Source organism: Chrysoperla carnea, unplaced genomic scaffold (genome assembly GCF_905475395.1).
Source record: "Chrysoperla carnea unplaced genomic scaffold, inChrCarn1.1, whole genome shotgun sequence".
Taxonomy (NCBI): domain Eukaryota; kingdom Metazoa; phylum Arthropoda; class Insecta; order Neuroptera; family Chrysopidae; genus Chrysoperla; species Chrysoperla carnea.
In genome coordinates, this window is record NW_025408233.1 from 2,946,981 (window position 1) to 2,953,817 (window position 6,837).

Consider the following 6,837-nt stretch of genomic DNA (forward strand, 5'->3'; position numbering starts at 1 on the left):
TTTCACTCTTTTGTATAGGCCTGGCACTCTAGATTCGACATCGAAAATTTTCAAAAAATTTGCTTTTTATCAAAAAATGTCAAATTATGATCAGTTTTGGCTTATTTAGACTGGTACCAATCATAAAAGACCTATATATATGCATATCGACTTACCTGGATCAAAATTTCACTCTTTTGTATAGTCCTGGCTCTCTAGATTCGACATCGAAAATTTTCAAAAAATTTGTATTTGATCAAAAAATGTCAAATTATGATCATTTTTGGCTTATTTAGACTGGGACCAATCATAAAAGACCTATATATATGCATATCGACTTACCTGGATCAAAATTTCACTCTTTTGTATAGTCCTGGCACTCTAGATTCGACATCGAAAATTTTCAAAAAATTTGTATTTTATCAAAAAATGTCAAATTATGATCATTTTTGGCTTATTTAGACTGGGACCAATCATAAAAGACCTATATATATGCATATCGACTTACCTGGATCAAAATTTCACTCTTTTGTATAGTCCTGGCACTCTAGATTCGACATCGAAAATTTTCAAAAAATTTGTTTTTTATAAAAAAATGTCAAATTATGATCATTTTTGGCTTATTTAGACTGGGACCAATCATAAAAGACCTATATATATGCATATCGACTTACCTGGATCAAAATTTCACTCTTTTGTATAGTCCTGGCACTCTAGATTCGACATCGAAAATTTTCAAAAAATTTGTTTTTTATCAAAAAATGTCAAATTATGATCATTTTTGGCTTATTTAGACTGGGACCAATCATAAAAGACCTATATATATGCATATCGACTTACCTGGATCAAAATTTCACTCTTTTGTATAGTCCTGGCACTCTAGATTCGACATCGAAAATTTTCAAAAAATTTGTTGTTTATCAAAAAATGTCAAATTATGATCATTTTTGGCTTATTTAGACTGGGACCAATCATAAAAGACCTATATATATGCATATCGACTTACCTGTATCAAAATTTCACTCTTTTGTATAGTCCTGGCACTCTAGATTCGACATCGAAAATTTTCAAAAAATTTGTATTTTATCAAAAAATGTCAAATTATGATCATTTTTGGCTTATTTAGACTGGGACCAATCATAAAAGACCTATATATATGCATATCGACTTACCTGGATCAAAATTTCACTCTTTTGTATAGTCCTGGCACTCTAGATTCGACATCGAAAATTTTCAAAAAATTTGTATTTGATCAAAAAATGTTTAATTATGATCATTTTTGGCTTATTTAGACTGGGACCAATCATAAAAGACCTATATACATGCATATCGACTTACCTGGATCAAAATTTCACTCTTTTGTATAGTCCTGGCACTCTAGATTCGACATCGAAAATTTTCAAAAAATTTGTTTTTTATAAAAAAATGTCAAATTATGATCATTTTTGGCTTATTTAGACTGGGACCAATCATAAAAGACCTATATATATGCATATCGACTTACCTGGATCAAAATTTCACTCTTTTGTATAGTCCTGGCACTCTAGATTCGACATCGAAAATTTTCAAAAAATTTGTATTTTATCAAAAAATGTCAAATTATGATCATTTTTGGCTTATTTAGACTGGGACCAATCATAAAAGACCTATATATATGCATATCGACTTACCTGGATCAAAATTTCACTCTTTTGTATAGTCCTGGCACTCTAGATTCGACATCGAAAATTTTCAAAAAATTTGTATTTTATCAAAAAATGTCAAATTATGATCATTTTTGGCTTATTTAGACTGGGACCAATCATAAAAGACCTATATATATGCATATCGACTTACCTGGATCAAAATTTCACTCTTTTGTATAGTCCTGGCACTCTAGATTCGACATCGAAAATTTTCAAAAAATTTGTTTTTTATCAAAAAATGTCAAATTATGATCATTTTTGGCTTATTTAGACTGGGACCAATCATAAAAGACCTATATATATGCATATCGACTTACTTGGATCAAAATTTCACTCTTTTGTATAGTCTCTAGATTCGACATCGAAAATTTTCAAAAAATTTGTTTTTTATCAAAAAATGTCAAATTATGATCATTCTTGGCTTATTTAGACTGGGACCAATCATAAAAGACCTATATATATGCATATCGACTTACCTGGATCAAAATTTCACTCTTTTGTATAGTCCTGGCACTCTAGATTCGATATCGAAAATTTTCAAAAAATTTGTATTTTATCAAAAAATGTCAAATTATGATCATTTTTGGCTTATTTAGACTGGGACCAATCATAAAAGACCTATATATATGCATATCGACTTACCTGGATCAAAATTTCACTCTTTTGTATAGTCCTGGCACTCTAGATTCGACATCGAAAATTTTCAAAAAATTTGTTTTTTATCAAAAAATGTCAAATTAAGATCATTTTTGGCTTATTTAGACTGGGACCAATCATAAAAGACCTATATATATGCATATCGACTTACCTGGATCAAAATTTCACTCTTTTGTATAGTCCTGGCACTCTAGATTCAACATCGAAAATTTTCAAAAAATTTGTTTTTTATCAAAAAATGTCAAATTATGATCATTTTTGGCTTATTTAGACTGGGACCAATCATAAAAGACCTATATATATGCATATCGACTTACCTGGATCAAAATTTCACTCTTTTGTATAGTCCTGGCACTCTAGATTCGACATCGAAAATATTCAAAAAATTGGTATTTTATCAAAAAATGTCAAATTATGATCATTTTTGGCTTATTTAGACTGGGACCAATCATAAAAAACCTATATATATATACATATCGACTTACCTGGATCAAAATTTCACTCTTTTGTATAGTCCTGGCACTCTAGATTCGACATCGAAAATTTTCAAAAAATTTGTTTTTTATCAAAAAATGTCAAATTATGATCATTTTTGGCTTATTTAGACTGGGACCAATCATAAAAGACCTATATATATGCATATCGACTTACCTGGATCAAAATTTTACTCTTTTGTATAGTCCTGGCACTCTAGATTCGACATCGAAAATTTTCAAAAAATTTGTATTTTATCAAAAAATGTCAAATTATGATCATTTTTGGCTTATTTAGACTGGGACCAATCATAAAAGACCTATATATTTGCATATCGACTTACCTGGATCAAAATTTCACTCTTTTGTATAGTCCTGGCACTCTAGATTCGACATCGAAAATTTTCAAAAAATTTGTTTTTTATCAAAAAATGTCAAATTATGATCATTTTTGGCTTATTTAGACTGGGACCAATCATAAAAGACCTATATATATGCATATCGACTTACCTGGATCAAAATTTCACTCTTTTGTATAGTCCTGGCACTCTAGATTCGACATCGAAAATTTTAAAAAAATTTGTATTTTATCAAAAAATGTCAAATTATGATCATTTTTGGCTTATTTAGACTGGTACCAATCATAAAAGACCTATATATATGCATATCGACTTACCTGGATCAAAATTTCACTCTTTTGTATAGTCCTGGCACTCTAGATTCGACATGGAAAATTTTCAAAAAATTTGTTTTTTATCAAAAAATGTCAAATTATGATCATTTTTGGCTTTATTTAGACTGGGACCAATCATAAAAGACCTATATATATGCATATCGACTTACCTGGATCAAAATTTTACTCTTTTGTATAGTCCTGGCACTCTAGATTCGACATCGAAAATTTTCAAAAAATTTGTTTTTTATCAAAAAATGTCAAATTATGATCATTTTTGGCTTATTTAGACTGGGACCAATCATAAAAGACCTATATATATGCATATCGACTTACCTGGATCAAAATTTCACTCTTTTGTATAGTCCTGGCACTCTAGATTCGACATCGAAAATTTTCAAAAAATTTGTTTTTTATCAAAAAATGTCAAATTATGATCATTTTTGGCTTATTTAGACTGGGACCAATCATAAAAGACCTATATATATGCATATCGACTTACCTGGATCAAAATTTCACTCTTTTGTATAGTCCCGGCACTCTAGATTCGACATCGAAAATTTTCAAAAAATTTGTATTTTATCAAAAAATGTCAAATTATGATCATTTTTGGCTTATTTAGACTGGGACCAATCATAAAAGACCTATATATATGCATATCGACTTACCTGGATCAAAATTTCACTCTTTTGTATAGTCCTGGCACTCTAGATTCGACATCGAAAATTTTCAAAAAATTTGTATTTTATCAAAAAATGTCAAATTATGATCATTTTTGGCTTATTTAGACTGGGACCAATCATAAAAGACCTATATATATGCATATCGACTTACCTGGATCAAAATTTCACTCTTTTGTATAGTCCTGGCACTCTAGATTCGACATCGAAAATTTTCAAAAAATTTGTTTTTTATCAAAAAATGTCAAATTATGATCATTTTTGGCTTATTTAGACTGGGACCAATCATAAAAGACCTATATATATGCATATCGACTTACTTGGATCAAAATTTCACTCTTTTGTATAGTCCTGGCACTCTAGATTCGACATCGAAAATTTTCAAAAAATTTGTTTTTTATCAAAAAATGTCAAATTATGATCATTTTTGGCTTATTTAGACTGGGAGCAATCATAAAAGACCTATATATATGCATATCGACTTACCTGGATCAAAATTTCACTCTTTTGTATAGTCCTGGCACTCTAGATTCGACATCGAAAATTTTCAAAAAATTTGTTTTTTATCAAAAAATGTCAAATTATGATCATTTTTGGCTTATTTAGACTGAAACCAATCATAAAAGACCTATATATATGCATATCGACTTACCTGGATCAAAATTTCACTCTTTTGTATAGTCCTGGCACTCTAGATTCGACATCGAAAATTTTCAAAAAATTTGTTTTTTATCAAAAAATGTCAAATTATGATCATTTTTGGCTTATTTAGACTGAGACCAATCATAAAAGACCTATATAAATGCATATCGACTTATCTGGATCAAAATTTCACTCTTTTGTATAGTCCTGGCACTCTAGATTCGACATCGAAAATATTCAAAAAATTGGTATTTTATCAAAAAATGTCAAATTATGATCATTTTTGGCTTATTTAGACTGGGAGCAATCATAAAAGACCTATATATATGCATATCGACTTACCTGGATCAAAATTTCACTCTTTTGTATAGTCCTGGCACTCTAGATTCGACATCGAAAATTTTCAAAAAATTTGTATTTTATCAAAAAATGTCAAATTATGATCATTTTTGGCTTATTTAGACTGGTACCAATCATAATAGACCTATTTATGCATATCGACTTACCTGGATCAAAATTTCACTCTTTTGTATAGTCCTGGCACTCTAGATTCGACATCGAAAATTTTCAAAAAATTTGTATTTTATCAAAAAATGTCAAATTATGATCATTTTTGGCTTATTTAGACTGGGACCAATCATAAAAGACCTATATATATGCATATCGACTTACCTGGATCAAAATTTCACTCTTTTGTATAGTCCTGGCACTCTAGATTCGACATCGAAAATATTCAAAAAATTGGTATTTTATCAAAAAATGTCAAATTATGATCATTTTTGGCTTATTTAGACTGGGACCAATCATAAAAAACCTATATATATGCATATTGACTTACCAGGATCAAAATTTCACTCTTTTGTATAGTCCTGGCACTCTAGATTCGACATCGAAAATTTTCAAAAAATTTGTTTTTTATCAAAAAATGTCAAATTATGATCATTTTTGGCTTATTTAGACTGGGACCAATCATAAAAGACCTATATATATGCATATCGACTTACCTGGATCAAAATTTTACTCTTTTGTATAGTCCTGGCACTCTAGATTCGACATCGAAAATTTTCAAAAAATTTGTATTTTATCAAAAAATGTCAAATTATGATCATTTTTGGCTTATTTAGACTGGGACCAATCATAAAAGACCTATATATATGCATATCGACTTACCTGGATCAAAATTTCACTCTTTTGTATAGTCCTGGCACTCTAGATTCGACATCGAAAATTTTAAAAAAATTTGTATTTTATCAAAAAATGTCAAATTATGATCATTTTTGGCTTATTTAGACTGGTACCAATCATAAAAGACCTATATATATGCATATCGACTTACCTGGATCAAAATTTCACTCTTTTGTATAGTCCTGGCACTCTAGATTCGACATCGAAAATTTTCAAAAAATTTGTTTTTTATCAAAAAATGTCAAATTATGATCATTTTTGGCTTTATTTAGACTTTGACCAATCATAAAAGACCTATATATATGCATATCGACTTACCTGGATCAAAATTTTACTCTTTTGTATAGTCCTGGCACTCTAGATTCGACATCGAATATTTTCAAAAAATTTGTTTTTTATCAAAAAATGTCAAATTATGATCATTTTTGGCTTATTTAGACTGGGACCAATCATAAAAGACCTATGTATATGCATATCGACTTTCCTGGATCAAAATTTCACTCTTTTGTATAGTCCTGGCACTCTAGATTCGACATCGAAAATTTTCAAAAAATTTGTTTTTTATCAAAAAATGTCAAATTATGATCATTTTTGGCTTATTTAGACTGGGACCAATCATAAAAGACCTATATATATGCATATCGACTTACCTGGATCAAAATTTTACTCTTTTGTATAGTCCTGGCACTCTAGATTCGACATCGAAAATTTTCAAAAAATTTGTTTTTTATCAAAAAATGTCAAATTATGATCATTTTTGGCTTATTTAGACTGGGACCAATCATAAAAGACCTATATATATGCATATCGACTTACCTGGATCAAAATTTCACTCTTTTGTATAGTCCTGGCACTCTAGATTC